At 39.0% G+C, this 19,457-nt stretch overlaps 1 protein-coding gene across 4 annotated transcripts in view; it reads right to left on the bottom strand.

Moving 5' to 3' along the window:
* The window catches only part of LOC144322332 (uncharacterized), a 360,447-nt gene extending 341,199 nt beyond the window's left edge, over positions 1-19,248 (bottom strand). Inside the window, exons 1-4 of one of the 4 annotated variants that reach the window (XR_013387971.1) lie at positions 19,081-19,248; positions 18,160-18,261; positions 16,602-16,753; positions 13,714-14,531 (exon numbers count right to left, since the gene is read on the bottom strand). The gene's annotated coding sequence lies outside the window, so the exon portion shown is untranslated. Of the gene's footprint in view, positions 1-13,713; positions 14,532-16,597; positions 16,754-18,159; positions 18,262-19,080 lie in introns of those variants that run through there. The other 3 variants (XR_013387973.1, XR_013387972.1, XR_013387968.1) reach the window with 3 other exon arrangements.
* Positions 19,249-19,457: the final 209 nt, after the last annotated feature.

Below are 19,457 nucleotides of genomic sequence, written 5' to 3'. Positions count from 1 at the left end.
GAAGGATTCCATAAATGGGGACAGTCCTAGACAAAGGTGATGAGAAAAGGATAAAGCAAAAGACGACCTACGTCTCTGGAAACCAGTCAAAAATGGGAGGCTAAAAACATTTGTCTGAAATTCTAACAACCAACACTATGTGTAGGACGTTAAATTGACTCGCACGCCAACTTTGCTTGCTCCGTCACTAACTCTAGGCGGTGCCTGTTAAAGAGCAAACAAAGGCATGGAGGCCCAAGTGTCTTTTCCCACTCCCAGGGTAGATTCAGGTCAGAGGGTAGGGCTGGTGTTCCTCATGAAGGATTTGCACTCCTGTTAAATAATGCCTCCAGCAAATGGTAATCCATGTCCACATCTCTAGAAGCTATGAATCACTGTATTTGAAAAAAGGATCTTTGTGGATGTAATTAAATTAAGGATTTCAATATAAGGTTATTCCATATTATGCAAGTGGACCCTAAATTCAATGACAAATGTCCTAAAAACAGAAAAGATAAGGCAATGTGATATTGGAGGGGCAGAGATTGGAGTGATGTGGCCAGGAGCCAAGGAAGCCAAGGAATGACAACAACCACACAAAGCTCAAAGAGGCAAGAAAGGATTCTCCCAATCCCACTCATCTCCCTTACCTTCCCTTACCCATGTTCACAACATAGAATTTTTTCAAAAAGATACATAATCAACAGGGAAATGCAAACAATAAGATATCACTTCATATCCAACAGAATAGCTACTATTCAAAAAAAAAAACAAAACACAAACAAACAGAAAACAAAAAAGAAAATAACAAGCATTGGCAAAAATACAGAGAAATTGCAACCCTTGTACATTATTGGTGGGAGCGTACATGAAGCATTCATGGTAGAAAGCAGTTGTGCAGTTCTTCAAAAAGAAAAATCGAAAATAGAATTACCATATGATTCAGCAATTCTTCTGGTATATATGCAGGAGAATTGAAAGCAGAGTCTCAAAGAGATATTAGTACAGTCATGTTAATAGCAGCATTATTCACAACTCAAAGGTGGAGCACCACAAGTGTACATCCATGGATGAATGGATAAATAAAATGTGGTTTAGATATACAATGGAGTACTATTCAGTCTCCTAAAGGAAAGAGATTCTACATTCTACAACATAATGAACCTGAAGGTATCAGGCTAAGTGAAATAAGCCAGTCATAAAAAGGCAAATACTGTAAGTATTCATTTACTATAAGCAAATGAAATTATTAGAAACAGCAAGCAGAATGGTGGTGCCAGGGCTGGAAACAGCAAGAAATGGGGAAGTTGTGGTTTAATGGGTACAGAGTTGCCGTTTTGCAAGATAAAAAGATTCTAGAGATTGGCTGCACAACAATGTCAATATATTTAATGATACTGTACTACACACATACAATGGTAAATGTTGTTATGGATATTTTACCACAATTAAAAATAAAAAATAAGAAAGATATAAAATATTTCAAATACAGAGAATAATACAACCACCTACCCAGACTTAAAGCTCTCCTGCTCTCTGTATCTAAACCCTTTGCCTCCCAAAGTTGATGTGCACCTGGGCCATGCATTATTTTTGTACTTGCACTTTCTTTTTTTTTTAAGATTTTATTTATTTATTCATGAGAGACACAGATAGAGAGGCAGAGACATAGGCAGAGTGAGAAACAGGCTCCCTGCGGGGAAGCCAGACGTGGGACTCGATCTCAGAACCCTGGGATCACACCCTGAGGCAAGGCAGATACTCAACCACTGAGCCACCCAGGCATCCCTTTTCACTTTCTTTCTATCTACCCCAAACAATATGTAGTATTAACCTGATATATCTCAAAAACACAATGTTGCATGGAAAATAGCAAGTTGCAAAACACTGTGAATATAAATTTTAAAGGCACACAAACATAAAAGGAAACTTTGAGAAGTGGTTGTATTCACATCTATAGACTAGACTCCGCTAAAGTGAACTGTTCTCAGATTTAACTTCCTAAAATATTTGAAATAATCTGCCTGATTCTTGATAAGCAGTGTCTACATCATACTCATGGTCCTATTTTTGTTCCCTTGGTTACTTGGTCAGATTGTTCACTGGATGAGCCTCCCATTCCACCTGGCTAAGACCTCAGTCTTCCCAGTGGTAGCTTCACTTCCTGGCCTGGGCAACACACTCATGGACAGCTTGGCCCTGGGATCCTAGCCCCGGGATTCTTCTGCCTGTGTGTTCACTGCCACAGTGCCCCAATACCTGGCCTACCCCAGCCTCACGGACAGGCCCCAGAGACTTCAGGGATTAACAGATAATTTTGAAAATATGCATTTTTATTTTAGCTTTGTTAAAACATAGCTTTATGCATTATGAAAATATATGAACAGTTCAACCATCAAAGAAAGAATCTAGCAAAATACTAAAACTGAGACATAAAGCTGAGTATTTGGGCCCTTTTTATGTCAAGAAACCAGCAAGTTATCAATCATAAACATTATTTTACTTTTTATGTTCATTCTTTACTCAGTCAATGTGTTCATTCTTTAGTCAATCCAAGTGTGACTTGGATTACCCACTATTCCTGTTGATGGCAAAATTATTTCACTTTTGTATAGACTTGATCTCAGTTTTTAATGAAGGCTTCATAGTCGGGACGCCTGGGTGGCTCAGTGGTTGAGTGCCTGCCTTTGGCCCAGGGAGTGATCCTGGAGTCCCGAGATTGAGTCCCACACTGGGCTTCCTATGTGGAGCCTGATTCTCTCTCTGCCTCTCTCTGTCTCTCATGAATAAATGAATAAAATCTTTAAAAAAAAAAAAAAAAAGGCTTCATAGTCAACTAATCTTACCTAAAGATCAGCAAAAAGCAAAAAAAGATATGTGACAAACTTAAATGCTTTTGCTCTTTACTTTCCTGCATTAGGAAAGTAATACTGGGGCAGCCCAGGTGGCTCAGCGGTTTAGTGTCTCCTTCAGTCCTGGGTATGATCCTGGAGACCCAGGATTGAGTCCCATGTCAGGCTCCCTGCATGGAGCCTGCTTCTCCTTCTGCCTGCGTCTGTGCCCCCCTCTCTCTCTCTCTCTCTCTCTCTATGTGTGTGTGTGTGTGTGTGTCTCTCATGAATAAATAAATAAAATCTCTCTAAAAAAAAAAAAAGGAAAGTAATTCTGACAAGAGACTATAGTGCACTCCGTATATAGGCCTTTTTTGGTTTTGCAATTGAACTACATGAATGCTGTATCAGCATTGGTAAGCAAACTCAAGGCTGATTGTGGCTTTGCATGTGTCTAACAAATACATCATTTTCTTCTCAGGTGTCCTTATTTCCCTTACATATATATCTCATACAATGGAGTCCATTGTCTTTTGAAAATAAGAAGAACTTTGACTTTATAACCTTATATCTGGATCAAAATTCTACTCCAACACTCTTTGGTAATGGGCCTTGGGAAAATTGCTTCACTTCTCTGAAGCTCAATTTCTGGAGGGTTTAATGGGGTTAATAAAAACCCACTTAAAAAAAAAAAAAAAAAAAAAAAAAAAAACCCACTTGACAGGGACTGACCAGATCAGAGGTAACATATGTGAAGCACTTAGGACAGTGCTAGGCATATGATAGTTATGACCAAGGTTTAACAGAACTCATTTTAAAGCATTTCATCAAGATCAAGTAAAGGTTAAAGTCAAAGATTATGTTAATTTGGTTTTTGTTGTTTTTGTATTCATTGGTTTGTTCCTGTTGTTGATTTGATCAATTGTTTCTCTGGATTAACCAACTCAATCTACTGATTTGGCTATTAACGTGGTCACAGCCATTTAAAATCAATCCATATTTATGGTATAGGGTTGGAAAAATTTTCCTTCTTCCCTCTAGGTTCTAATAATTAAATTCACATAAGACAGATTAACAGGAAAAAAACAAATTTAATTTTGTACGTACAGGAGGAGCCACTAAGATATGAGACTCAAGGGCAAATTGGGCAGTTGAGGCTTATATGCCATCCTGATCTCAGAAATCAGATAGGGGTCTGGGACTTGAAAAGGGAGAAGGGTAATTCACAGAACAATAAAAAGAGCAGTTGTTTGGTAATTAGATGTTTACTCTGCCAAACAGAAAGGTTATTCAAATAAAAATCTACCTTCGGTGATAGCTCTCTTTCTGGGTCAGATCCCTTATCTAAATTCTTTTAGGTAGCTGAGGGGGAGGTCAAACGTTTTCTTAAGTCTGCTGAGTCTTGACTGACTTCAGCTGAAGATAATCCATATGTCAAAGTGGCATATTTTGGGGTAGCAAAACCAGCTCCCCTTCAATGAATAATACTAGGTGACTTTCTAGGTAAAAAAAAAGAAAAAAGAAAAAAGAAAAAAAAGGATGGAATTGGATCCCCAATTCACACTATACACCAGGATAAACCCCACATGGATGAAATATTTAAAACAAAACATGAAAGAACTATTAAAAATATGGAGATTTTTTGTAACCTTAGAGTAGGGAAGGCCTTTCCAACAATGACTCATAATTTAGGTGTCATAAAAAAAATATCAACTAATACAGCTACATAAAAAGAATACTAAAAAAAAAAACCTATGTGGTGGGGCACCTGGGTGGCTCAGATGGTTGAGTGCCTTTGGCTCAGGTCATGATCTCCAGGTTCATAGATCAAGTCCCACATGGGGCTCCCAGGTCACTGGGGAGTCTGCTTCTCCCTCTCTCTCTGCCTCTCCCCCTGCTTCTGCTCCCCCACGCAAAATGAATAAATTAAATCTTTAAAAAAGAAAAACCTTGTGACAGAAACAAAAAACAAATAAAATACTAGGAAATTAACTGCAACTCATTCTATAGATAAATAGCTAATCTCTACAGTATGCAGTGATTTGCTGGGAAAAAAAAAAAAAACAAACCACAGACCAAAAATCCAAAAGAAAAAACTGGGCAAAATATAAAATGGGGGGGGGGGGGCGGATCCCTGAGTGGCTCAGAGGTTCAGCGACTGCCTTTGGCCCGGGTCATGATCCTGGCGTCCTGGGATTGAGTCCCGTGTCGGGCTCGGGCTCCCAGCATGGAACCTACTTCTCCCTCCGCCTGTGTCTCTGCCTCTCTCTCTCTTTCTCTATGTCTATCATGAATAAATAAATAAAATCTTTTATATATATATATATATATATATATATATATATATATATATATAAAATTGGGGGGAAAAGAAATACAAATGATCCTGAAACATATGAAAAGATTTTAATTGTGATCACAATAAAAGCAACACAACAATACACCACACTAAATTACAATATTTCACCTATCACATCCTCAAACATCCAAGTTTGATTAAACATCTGGTTGGAAAATTTGTGGGAAATATAGACTCTTCATTCACTACCAGGGGAGTGAAATAAAATAGTATCTACAGAGGGAAATTTGAAAATATATTTAAAAATTCTAATTGGATTTATCCTAGCAATCCTACTTCTGGGGATTTATCTTAAGGATATACCTGAGTACTGACAAAATCACGTATGCTATTCATTACAAAATTGTTTCTAATAGCATCAACCTGGAAGCAATTCACACGTCCATCTAAAGGTGACTTGTTATATAACTATAGTTCAGCCAAAGAATGGAATATTCTGCAACTCTTAGGAGAACAAGACCTCTACACATTGACATGGAAGGAAAACAGATGGATGAGTGAAAAAAGTACAAAACTGGCTACAGAATATAAAAATTTTACCTGGGAAATACATCGCAATACAAGCATCAATTCAAAAACTGGAAAGAACTCAAATACAAAAGCTAACCTTACACATAAAGGAGCTAGAGAAAAAACAGCAGATGGACCCTACACCCAGCAGAAAAAGATAGTTAATTAAGATTCGAGCAGAACTCAACGAAATTGAGACCAGAAGAACTGTGGAACAGATCAACAGAACCAGGAGTTGGTTCTTTGAAAGAATTAATAAGATAGATAAACCATTAGCCAACCTTATTAAAAAGAAGAGAGAGAAGACTCAAATTAATAAAATCATGAATGAGAAAGGAGAGATCATGAATGAGAAAGGAGAGATCACTACCAACACCAAGGAAATACAAACGATTTTAAAAACATATTATGAACAGCTATACGCCAATAAATTAGGCAATCTAGAAGAAATTGAGGCATTCCTGGAAGGCCACAAACTACCAAAACTGGAACAGGAAGAAATAGAAAACCTTAACAGGCCAATAACCAGGGAGGAAATTGAAGCAGTCATCAAAAACCTCCCAAGACACAAGAGTCCAGGGCCAAATGGCTTCCCAGGGGAATTCTATCAAACGTTTAAAGAAGAAACCATACCTATTCTCCTAAAGCTGTTTAAAGATAGAAAGAGATGCAGTACTTCTGAATTCGTTCTATGAGGCCAGCATCACCTTAATTCCAAAACCAGACAAAGACCCCACCAAAAAGGAGAATTACAGACCAATATCCCTGATGAACATGGATGCAAAAATTCTCAACAAGATACTAGCCAATAGGATCCAACAGTACATTAAGAAAATTATTCACCATGACCAAGTAGGGTTTATCCCTGGGAGGCAAGGCTGGTTCAACACTCGTAAAACAATCAATGTGATTCATCATATCAGCAAGAGAAAACCAAGAACCATATGATCCTCTCATTAGATGCAGAGAAAGCATTTGACAAAATACAGCATCCATTCCTGATCAAAACTCTTCAGAGTGTAGGGATAGAGGGAACATTCCTCGACATCTTAAAAGCCATCTATGAAAAGCCCACAGCAAATATCACTCTCAATGGGGAAGCACTGGGAGCCTTTCCCCTAAGATCAGGAACAAGACAGGGATGTCCACTCTCACCACTGCTATTCAACATAGTACTGGAAGTCCTAGCCTCAGCAATCAGACAACAAAAAGACATTAAAGGCATTCAAATTGGCAAAGAAGAAGTCAAACTCTCCCTCTTCGCCGATGACATGATACTCTACATAGAAAACCCAAAAGTCTCCACCCCAAGATTGCTAGAACTCATACAGCAATTTGGTAGCGTGGCAGGATACAAAATCAATGCCCAGAAATCAGTGGCATTTCTATACACTAACGATGAGGCTGAAGAAAGAGAAATTAAGGAGTCAATCCCATTTACAATTGCCCCCAAAAGCATAAGATACCTAGGAATAAACCTAACCAAAGAGGTAAAGGATCTATACCCTAAAAACTATAGAACACTTCTGAAAGAAATTGAGGAAGACACAAAGAGATGGAAAAATATTCCATGCTCATGGATTGGCAGAATTAATATTGTGAAAATGTCAATGTTACCCAGGGCAATTTACACGTTTAATGCAATCCCTATCAAAATACCATGGACTTTCTTCAGAGAGTTAGAACAAATTATTTTAAGATTTGTGTGGAATCAGAAAAGACCCTGAATAGCCAGGGGAATTTTAAAAAAGAAAACCATATCTGGGGGCATCACATTGCCAGATTTCAGGTTGTACTACAAAGCTGTGGTCATCAAGACAGTGTGGTACTGGCACAAAAACAGACACATAGATCAATGGAACAGAATAGAGAACCCAGAAGTGGACCCTGGACTTTATGGTCAACTAATATTCGATAAAGGAGGAAAGACTATCCACTTGAAGAAAGTCTCTTCAATAAATGGTGCTGGGAAAACTGGACATCCACATGCAGAAGAATGAAACTAGACCACTCTCTTGCACCATACACAAAGATAAACTCAAAATGGATGAAAGATCTAAATGTGAGACAAGATTCCATCAAAATCCTAGAGGAGAACACAGGCAACACCCTTTTTAAACTCAGCCACAGTAACTTCTTGCAAGATACATCCACGAAGGCAAAAGAAACAAAAGCAAAAATGAACTATTGGGACTTCATCAAGATAAGAAGCTTTTGCACAGCAAAGGATACAGTCAACAAAACTCAAAGACAACCTACAGAATGGGAGAAGATATTTGCAAATGACGTATCAGATAAAGGGCTAGTTTCCAAGATCTATAAAGAACTTCTTAAACTCAACACCAAAGAAACAAACAATCCAATCATGAAATGGGCAAAAGACATGAAGAGAAATCTCACAGAGGAAGACATAGACATGGCCAACAGGCACATGAGAAAATGCTCTGCATCACTTGCCATCAGGGAAATACAAATCAAAACCACAATGAGATACCACCTCACACCAGTGAGAATGGGGAACATTAACAAGGCAGGAAACCACAAATGTTGGAGAGGATGCGGAGAAAAGGGAACCCTCTTACACTGTTGGTGGGAATGTGAACTGGTGCAGCCACTCTGGAAAACTGTGTGGAGGTTCCTCAAAAAGTTAAAAATAGACCTGCCCTATGACCCAGCAATTGCACTGTTGGGGATTTACCCCAAAGATACAGATGCAAGGAAATGCCAGGACACCTGCACCCTGATATTTCTAGCAGCAATGTCCACAATAGCAAACTGTGGAAGGAGCCTCGGTGTCCGTCGAAAGATGAATGGATAAAGATGATGTGATTTATGTATACAATGGAATATTACTCAGCCATTAGAAATGACAAATACCCACCATTTGCTTCAACGTGGATGGAACTGGAGGGTATTATGCTGAGTGAAGTAAGTCAATCGGAGAAGGAAAGTGTATGTTCTCATTCATTTGGGGAATATAAATAATAGTGAAAGGGAATATAAGGGAAGGGAGAAGAAATGTGTGGGAAATATCAGAAAGGGAGACAGAACATAAAGACTCCTAACTCTGGGAAATGAACTAGGGGTGGTGGAAGGGGAGGAGAGTGGGGAGTGGGGATGAATGGGTGACAGGCACTGAGGGGGGCACTTGACGGCATGAGCACTGGGTGTTATTCTATATGTTGGTAAATTGAACACCAATAAAAAATTAATTTATTAAAAAAAATTTTTACCTATGAAAGGAAGGGGATATGGACACATATTTACATTTTCTTGCATTTTCCTAAAGAGATACCAGATAGACACAAAAAATAAACAGAAGAAAGTGGTTTCCTACAAAGGGCAGGAATAATATAGTGGATGAGGACTAGGGTGGATCTAGACTTGCCAGTGTTTTAATTGTAATATCACTTGGATTTTTTAACAAGTGAATGTGTTACCTATTCACAAAATTAACTTTGATTTATTTATTGATTACCTGCTATGTAGAAAGCCTGGCATTAAGCACTATAGTAACACTTTCAAGCCAGCTATAATGAATATTTATAAGCATCTATATGCTACACATGATGTGTTCCACTCACTGGTGGGAGGTGGGGGAAGAAGAGAACTCATGGTTTGTAAGCTACACTGGAGTTAAGGTCCCACCTCTGACTTTGTACTGCTTTGCCTCAGGGCCTACCATGAAAACGAGCTTAGGTGAGACAAAACACATATGGATAAAAAGATAACTATCGGGCAGCCTGGGTTGCTCAGTGGTTTGGCGCCGCCTTCAGTTCAGGGCGTGATCCTGGAGACCCTGTATCAAGTCCCACGTAAGGCTCCCTGCATGGAGCCCGCTTCTCCCTCTGCCTGTGTCTCTGCCTCTCTCTCTCTCTCCGTCTCTCATGAATAAATAAATAAAATCTTAAAAAAAAAAAGAGAGAGAGAGAGAGATAACTATCAACACTGCAAAACAATGCTAAATAAATACCAAAGAAAAAATGTTCTAGATTGGACCAGGGAAAAGTGCTATTGACCAAACTGGTCCAGAAAGCTTCAAAGGAAGTAAAACTCGAAATGGGTCTCTGGGATCATGTAAATTAAATCTTTTTCGCAAAAGTTCTTCTGTAGGAAAAGCTTTTTTTCAGAACCACTCTGATTATACTGATTTTTCTGAAGTGGGGGTGGGAGGGATGAGGTGGTAAGAAGGACATGCCCCATCATTTCCACTCAATCATCAAAAAGGGAAGAACACTGCAAAATTACTTCTTCCTGGTCATTCTAGTCCTTCCTCAAAATCAGTACACAGAAATAAGAGTTGGATTGAAACTTAAAATTTAAAAAGTCTCAGTTCTTCATTTCATCCCTTTCTGAATTAAAATTTTGCATCAGTATATATACACAATGGAATATTACTCGGCCATCAGGAAGGATGAATGCCTACCATTTACACTGACATGGATGGAACTGGAGGGTATTATGCTGAGTGAAATAAGTCAATCAGAGAAAGACAATTATCATATGGTTTATTCATATGTGGAATATAAGAAATAGTGAAAGGGACCATAAAGGAAGGGGGGAAACTGAGTGGGGAAAAATTAGAAAGGAAGACAAACCATGAGAGACTCCTAACTCTAGGAAACAAAGGGTTGCAGAAGGGGAGGTGGGTGGGGGGATGGGGTGACTGGGTGACAGACATTAAGGAGGGTACCTGATGAGATGAGCACTGGGTATTATACTATATGTTGGCAAACTGAATTTAAATAAAAATTTTAAAATAGTAATAAAATAAAATAAAATTTTACATCATCTCAGGAAGCTTTTCTCTTCCACATTTTCACTGCACAGGTTGGCCAGAATCAAGAGAGGAATTATAAGTTTCTGTTCCTGTCCTACACTACAAAGGGGTTTCACTTGGTAAATGCTCTTCCAGTTGCAGCAATTAAAAGAGGGAACACAACCTTGAAGAAGTCATTTGTCAAGACTCTCAGGATTGTACTGTCCATCTATTACCTGAATGGCTCCTTTGGCACAGCTTAGCTCAGCCCTGAATGCTTGCTTCCCAGAAGGGGATCTTTCACCACTGTCATCTTGATACAACTCTTTCAGAAGTTCTTATGTTGAGGTGGAAAATCTATTTTCAACCCACTGGGTTTACTGCTAGCCTCAGAACTCTACAGACAAGGCAAACTCATCTCATAGAAATTAAACTAGTCACTCCAGAAGAATCACCCTCCTTGCATTAGTTTGGAGTCAGGGTATGGGGTGGGATAGGGAAGGGGAGTAAATAATATTTTGTTGTTATTTGGTGCTTTTTTTTTTTTTTAAAGATTTTATTTATTTATTTGAGAGAGAGTGAGAGCCCGAAAGATCACAGAGGGAGAGGGAGAAGAAGAAGCAGACTCACCCGTGAGAGGATGGCTAGATCCGGAGCTTGATCCCAGGATCCTGAGATCATCATGACCTGAGCTGAAGGCACAGGCTTAACTAACTGAGCTACCAAGGTGCCTACTGCTATTTGGTTCTAAACAAGCCCTTATTGGGTTTGTACTGAAATTAATTAGGTAACAATGTTTTAATTAATTGCAAAATAGAAATATTACAACATATTATGTTGAATATACTAGTCATCTAGTAGACCAAATTCATTTGAAAAATAACATTTTCAGAAGTGCATCTTAAATGCAAAATAAGTAGAATAATTGTCTTCAAAGCACTTACTCTGAAGAACTTCAAAATGTAGCTCCTGTTTTTGTAGGTCCAAGGTGCTCAAAGAAACAATTCAGAAGTGATATTCAAGAGACAAGCCTACTTCTCTCCCACAAGAATTATGGCCACAAAGAAATGAGGTCTTTGAACACATTCCTGGAGAATAAGACTCATTTTGAATAAAGTGCTATCACCTAAGTTAGTAACACCCCAAGCAAGTTTTATGGCTCTCTAAGGAAAGAATTAGCCTACTCATTTGGGAATTTAGTAGTGTTTGGAATGCAGAAAGTGACAATGAGGTTGGAAATGGATGGGCTTTGGGGCTTGTTCTGCTATATAAATAATAATGAACCCTTTCCAACAAGAAGTAATGTGAAATGAAAAAAATCTGTCCCTAGAGTATAAAATTACCTCATAAACCAATTTGCATTTCTCCACTCCAAGCATATTTTCTGGGAGTTCTACTTAGAGACAGAAAGCTGCTGAATGATAATTAATTTTAACAAGCACTTGACAGACTGAGCTGGACAGTACACAAGCTGCCCTAGAGCAAGTATGAATTTGAACTATACTTTTTATGTCCCCCCCCCAATACACAATTCTTTTATTTAGGCATGAAAATGATCAGGACTTTAACTTTGTTCTTTCTTTTTTTTTTTTTTTATTTGGATTTTTCTTTCTTTTAATTCAACTTCAATACACAGGCAGTTTGTAAACACCGTTAAGAAATGTGGGAGATAATTGGATCTTGGTGTAGCAACACCAGAAGGGTATTAGGTATTTGCTATTCATCAAAGGGACCGTTTGTTTTTCTTTTCTTCTTACCCCTGTGTTCGGAAAAGAAATGTGCACATCTCCTGACTGGTAATGTGTAGTTCATTAGTGGAAAAAGTGCTTGAGAATTAGATCTTTATGTCATTTCCCATGCAGTATTTTCATTCTTTCTTAAAGCACTATTTATTTAAAGCAAGTGATAGTCTTGAGATGTGATCAGCCATATTCCAGCACTATTTCTCTTTTATATCCCTACCCATGGAATACGGGCAAGCAAATAATGAGTTATTTCTGAAAAGGAAAATAAATTTTGAGAGAGCTAGTATTACTATTTGATAGTAATAACTTACCTCTCATCTATCCATCTAGTTTATTGTTCTATACTAAATTATCTATGCATGTCTATAGGTTTATAACTTATATGAAAAAGTGCAAAATCTTAATTATGGAAAAAAGACATTCTGCAATTTCTCAGGCAAGCTACTAAAAAGATGAATACCTCTCTACATATTTTCAGATGGAAAACAATGACAGATAATCCATCCCTCTTACATTTTTGAAAACAGACTTACTATTTGTGATTCAGTTGCTTCTTCTCACAAAGAGAACTAATGAACCTTCATGATTAATAACTCATCAAGTTCCACTACTTCTATAAAGGCAATACTTTTTTATTTTTCATAATCAAATTTAAACTCATAGTTAATGCAATGGGTAAAATTACAGATTAAAAATAACGTGTCTGGATTTCTTGTCCTCTTCCTTTGGAAGTATATGAAATGCTTACTCTAAAAATTTTGACGCTTACGTGGCCTGTTACTTTTTGTCACCTACAAACACAGTAACATTCAAACTAAGCTTTTCCTTATCAGGATCACTCTTGATGATGTGCCACACCTGGAGCTTAGCAAAATTCTGCAAAGTCAAATCTCTGTATGGACTAAAAGAATTTTCTTAATTTATTCTTGATTCTGATGAGAACTTTCTTAAATAGCACTCAAAGTTTACTGCAAATCTCACATAAGGCACCATGCCTAGAGGTAAGGGGCACACAGGTGAGTAAGACAAAGCTCTTAGGAAAGAGGACATAGATTATATTTACTTTATGCTGATTAGTGAGGACATAGATTATATTTACTTTATGTTGATAAAGAGGAAAGAATTCTCATCTGGTTGCTAGCATACAAAGGTGTTATAGATCTGCCCCAAACTAAAGGTATGACCTTGAGAAAGCTTCCTGTTCTTGCTTTGTCAAGCTCTCCTTCATCTGTAAACTAAGGATTAGGATTAGCTTTATTCAGCAAACACCAACTGAGCATCTACCATGTGATAACAGTGGTTAACTCTAATGAGCAATTACCATGAAGCAGGTACCAGAGTAAACATGTTATGTGCATTATCATTTAATCCTCAAAGCAATCCCATTTTCAAGAGGAGGAGATTGAAGCTCAAAGATGTTAAGTAACCTGCCTAAGGATACCAAATAGCTAAGCCAGGATTCAAACCTAAGGTTAGCCAGACTCCAAAGCTGATGCCCTTAACAGTGCAACATATTGTTGCCACCATCTCTAGTAGTTTATTTCTTTATTGTTAAATTATTTTAAGATTTATTTATTTATTTATTTATTTATTCATGAGAGACAGAAAGATTGAGGCAGAGACATAGGCAGAGTGAGAAGCAGGCTCCCTGCAGGGAGCCCAATGTGGGACTCGATCTCTGGACCCCAGGATCACGCCACAAGCTGAAAGCAGACATTCAACCACTGAGCCACCCAAGTGTCCCGTTAAGTTTTTATCTTAAACCCAGTGTAGTTACCACATAGTGTTTCAGGTGTACAATACAGTAATTCAACAATTCTATACATTACTCAGTGCTCATCATGATAAGTGTGCGGAGATTCTAATTTCAATATTATTTGATGAATATTACCCTAAAATTGTAAAATGTAAATACAAAGAATTTGACTTTTATATTAATAGCAGAGGGGTGGAGGTGAAGGGTACGCAAAGAATGTCAACTGATTCCAACCATGGAAATCCAAGGACACTTCCTGGAGGTGACAGCATGTGGCTGCAGTTAATGAGATTTCTTCAGACAGAATTGGAGGGGTAAGGGTATTCCAGGCCGAGAGAACTAGGTGAGTGGTAACAAATCAGTAAACACTCATGGACTGCAAGAAATTAGTGGAAAGGGCATTAAGAATGGGGCCTTGAGGGCAGCCCGGGTGGCTCAGCGGTTTGGTGCCACCTTCAGCCCAGGGCCTGATCCTGGAGACCCGGGATCCAATCCCACGGTGGGCTCCCTGCATGGAGCCTGCTTCTCCCTCTGCCTGTGTCTCTGCCTCTCTCTCTCTCTGTCTGTCTCTCATTAGTGGATGAATAAAAATCTAAAAAAAAAAAAAGAATGCGGCCTTGAAAATGCAGCTAGAGCCAGATTGTGGCAAACGTTTAGTCAGGCTAAGGACCCTAGAAACATGGGAAATAGGCAGGTACTAAAAGTTGTACATGAGAATGAAATGATTAGTACTTTTTTTGGGGGGGGCTTATTTCTTTGTATTGTTGTTTTTAATTATTTACGATAAGAACAGTTAGCAAGGCTGCCAAACACAAGATGAACATACAAAACTAGTGATACTACACACTAGCAACAAATAATTTAAGATGTCATTTTCAGAAGAAGCATTTTTTTTATTAGCAACAATTAAAATATAACTTGGGACAAATCTCAAAAAATATGTGAAGTATCTTTTCTACAAAAATTATAAAACCTAATTAAAGAATATATGAGAAGTTGTAAGTAGAGAGATATGCCATCCTTATAGCAGAAAGACCATAAATGTGATAGGGGCCAGTTCAATGTGATAGGGGCCAGTTGGTCCTTATACTCACATGGAAAAGAAAGGGTCAATTTTGTTAAGATAATTTTGAAGCAAACAGAGCACAGAGATGTCAAAACCCCACAGATGTCAGATTAAGAGGTACAAATTTTCAGTTATAAAGCAAGTAAGCCACAGAGATGAAAAGTACAGCATACGGAATATAGTCATTAACGCTGTAATAACCATGTATGATGACTACAATTATCACGATCAGCAACAAATACTACACAGAATGTCTAATCACTATATTGTACTCCTAAAACTAACATTGTATGTCAACCATAATTCAATAAAAAAAAAAAAACCCAGATGTCAAACATTTTAAAACTGAGTGACCTGAGATTGCCCCATGGATAGTTAAGGTTTTCTATTTCTTTTTTATGTTAAAGAAACAGTGTGGTGAAGAGGTAGGAAAGATGACACTGGTGACAAAAAAGACATGAACTCCTCACCCACTTTAAATCAAAGTGACCCTGAACCTTCAACACAGTGACTCTGACTCATAAAGTCAAAGCTATTTTCAAATGACAGGAGCCTGGCCTAAGGGTAACAGTTCTAAGTAGTTGAAATGAAGTTTCCATCAGCCAGCTGGCATGTACTAATCATCTGATATGTGCCCAAAACAAAGGAGTTAGAAGATGAAATTGTAAGCACACTGTCCTGGGTTTCAAACAGCCCGTGACAAAGTTGAGAGGCAGAAGTCACACATGAAATAAATAAAGAAACTACTTTTAAAAGCAACATACTAGTAAGTGTGGTAAAGTACAAGTATAAACAAGAAAATGCTGAGAGCTGCAAGTCAGGGTAACCGAAGGCAGTCGGGCTCTGGGCCACATTCCGAAATGGGCCTGGGAAGTGTATGGCTATAGAAGGAGTCAGAATGCTTGAAAGCTGCCAGTCATTTGCCACTGGTCCACTGTCACTCAGGCATTATAGCAGGACAGCAGCAAAACTATCACTCCGCACTACCCACTGCATCTGAATTCCATCAGATTATGGCAACCTTATCAGGATGTCTAATGATCTCGTCTAAGATTTAAGAAATTGGTAGGCTTGTCTTCCTACTTGTTCTCCTTCTTGCTGTGCATCTTATGATGCTGCAATTAACTAGGGATTTCTTCTCCCTCAGGACTCTTTATCTGGGACCTTAGATCATTCACAGCTGTGGTTTGTGAGGTACAGAGCACCAGCATGGAGGAAGGAACAGAGGTGAATACCTGGTGGAGGATGTGATTCCTCTCATTGAGAAGCTTATTGTTTATAGAATGGTGAGTCTCAGAAGGACCTGAAAATATACATGAGACCCTAATGTTCACTCACAGGGGTGTTGTCCACCTTGCTCATCATTAGAACAGACGTGGACCTACCAGAGCTTTCTAAACCATTTATACCACACTGTTTCACGGAACTAACTTAATATATCCAGTAACCAAGGTTCCAACTGCAAGTACCTCAGTTGGTTGTTGGCTCATTCATATTTCAACCAAAAGCTAATATATCATAAAGTGCATATTGATAAGTCTGCAATGATTAAGGCAAGCACATAAAATCTCATTACTTAAAAGAAATGAAACTCACCGTGGTGTCCATAGCAATATTCCTCATCCGTGTCCAAGCATCAGATAGTTCACATGCCAGTCACAGTTAAATCTAATTTGCTGTAATCCTGATAAATCGGAGGTAATCAACAAGTCCTCAACTCCAGCTCTGAAGTAACACAGAAGACATTTCTGAAATACATTAATAAAGAGAGGATGGGGAGAAGGCTTCCTGACAATAACTGACATTTGTTATGTACCAATAATCTTCCTTCGGTTCTGGTATTCTACTTATTAGAATTATAAATATGTACACAGTTTAAAAGAGATTTATCTGATGTTTGTTATTTCTTCTGTTATCCTTGCATGGTTACTAAAATTGAAATAAGAGCCACCATTTCTTGAAAGTGCTGTGCTAAATCCTTAGCTTACTTAATCTCAGCTCAGGTTCATAACAACCCCATGAGAAATTATTCTACTTGCCACTTTGTAGCTAAGGAAACTGAGGCAAGAGAAGTCACATGCTGCCTGAAGTCCCACAAATAATCAAAGGCAAAGACAATACTTATACTAGTTCTGATTCCAGAGTCCAACCACCTGCTTTGCTTCTCCCTTTGTTGTAGAGAGTTTTTACGTGATTGTTCATTAATCACATATGGACTGGTGGATAGTTCAAAAATTTCTAGAGTCTTGGGATATTCTGGTTGGTTATGGAGGACTAAAACTCTTGCTTGAAGAAATATTTCAAGAGCAAAACCTATTTTCACTAGATGGCATAGTTATTTGAAGTGGTTTACTTGGGCTGATTGACAGTTTGGAAGAGATAAGGATTAAAACCCTCCCAAATCATACTTTGGTGCTGCCAGTGTGGATCACATTACTGTGTACTTAGTTAGTATCATTTTCTCCTTGGTTCCCTGAAGAAAGGGTATCTGTCCTATTTTACACCTTCAAATGTAAAGTTTTATAACCTACAAGTACTATGGATCACAGTACTAAGTCATAATTACTTTTTCCCTATCAATTTTTTTGCTTCAATCCACTAAAAGACATAGAAGCTACTGTTACACAATGCCTAAATAATTGTTGATTATTGATGTGATTAGATCAATTAGATGTGAGGGGGAAAATTCACATTCACTAGCCACAAAGCATCCCATGTACAGAGCCATTTTAATTATATATCTTGGGCAGCCCGGGTGGCTCAGCGGTTTAGCGCCGTCTTCAGCTCAGGGCCTGATCCTGGAGACCTGGGATCGAATTCTGCATCGGGCTCCCTGCATGGAGCCTGCTTCTCCCTCTGCTTGTGTCTCTGCCTCTCTCTCTCTCTCTCTCTGTCTCTCACTAATAAAATCTTTAATATATATATATAAAATTATTTCTCATGGTCATGCAGAATTTAGAAAGCACAGTTGTCCTAAAGTTGATATTGCACAAAACCCAAACCTGTTGTAGACAAGGGAAATTATTTTGTATATAGGCAATATTTTGAAGTTCGAAAAACTGATTTGGTACCATATTCCTTTCCCAAGCACTTAATCTGAATCTCAATTTTACTCTAAACTGCATTCGTTAGTATTATCCCCTATAGGTGTTACCTGAGAAAGAGCTGTCATCAACTTAGTACCACCAGCCTGGTGTGTGTACCAGGTCTCAGTGAGCTCTGAAACTGCACAAAGCTGGATGACGACACCTATACCCTAAAGATGTGAGAATTAAACACAATTCTTTTTTTAAAGATTTTATTTATTTATACATGAGAGACAGAGAGAGACACACACACACACACACAGGCAGAGGGAGAAGCAGGTTGCACACGGGGAGCCCGTCGTGGGACTCGATCCTGGGTCTCCAGGATCAGGCCCTGGGCTGAAGGCGGCGCTAACCCGCTGGGCCACCCGGGCTGCCCTAAACACAATTTTTTATCTAGACTAAGGAGCACAGCACCAGACACACAACAGGAACTAGATAAATGGTAGTTATTTTGGTGCTATGAGCATCGAGTAGTGACTGGGCAAGAGGTCGGATTCTGCAGAGGGTATAGGCTTGAGGGACTCCTTTGTATTCCTTTTCTTCCTCACTGCATGATAAAGATGTGCTGTAGGATCCTTAAAGATGAAAAATGTTAACTGCCATTTATCTATCTGTAGCACGAATACATACAATTGCAGCCCCAAAGCCTAATTAACTCAAGGTTTAAAAATGAATCCTACAGCACATCCAATGGAATGGCAAAATACTTTACCAAAGGGTTTAAAAACCCCAACTCGTCCACATTGTGCAACCAGAAAAAAAAAAAAAATGACGTTTAAAAGTGTGAAAATCGAGCTTAAGAAAATGCTTACATGTAAAGAAGACAAACTTGTGGTGACTACGTATTGTGTAAAAAGGAAATTACCTAACCGGACTCGGGGTGTAGTCACAGCGCACTTAATTGTGCCATAAGAAAAAATAAATGCATTAATGCAGCACACACTTGGTGGGTTCCCGTTACCCGACAACCACTCCCAACTACCCACCGGGCTTCCTGGGAGCCCAGCAGCCTCGCGCACTAAAGACAACACGGCCGACACCTGCCGACACCTGCCGACACCTCGCTCCGCATCTTCCCGACGCACGCCGCGGAGCAGTCCCCGCCGCCCCTCTCACGGAGCTCGCGCGTTCACGTAATCGCAAATCGAAAACTCCAGGACGTACCTACGGCGTCCCACGAGGAAACGAAAAATTAAGCAGCAACTTCTTCCGCCCACGTAAAAGATGGCGCTTGAGGCGTCACCCCCCCCCCTCCCTGCTGCCCGGTTCCTTCCCTTTCGGGGGCGGGGTCCAGAGTGAGCAGGAGGCGTGTGCTTAGGAGGTGTGTGCTTTTGTTTTCTTCACGCTTCCTCCCCTGCCCTTG

This window comes from Canis aureus, chromosome 10, assembly GCF_053574225.1.
Source record: "Canis aureus isolate CA01 chromosome 10, VMU_Caureus_v.1.0, whole genome shotgun sequence".
In the NCBI taxonomy this organism is placed as follows: domain Eukaryota; kingdom Metazoa; phylum Chordata; class Mammalia; order Carnivora; family Canidae; genus Canis; species Canis aureus.
Note: the sequence above shows the minus strand (reverse complement) of the source record. Positions and strands in the feature narration are given on the sequence as shown.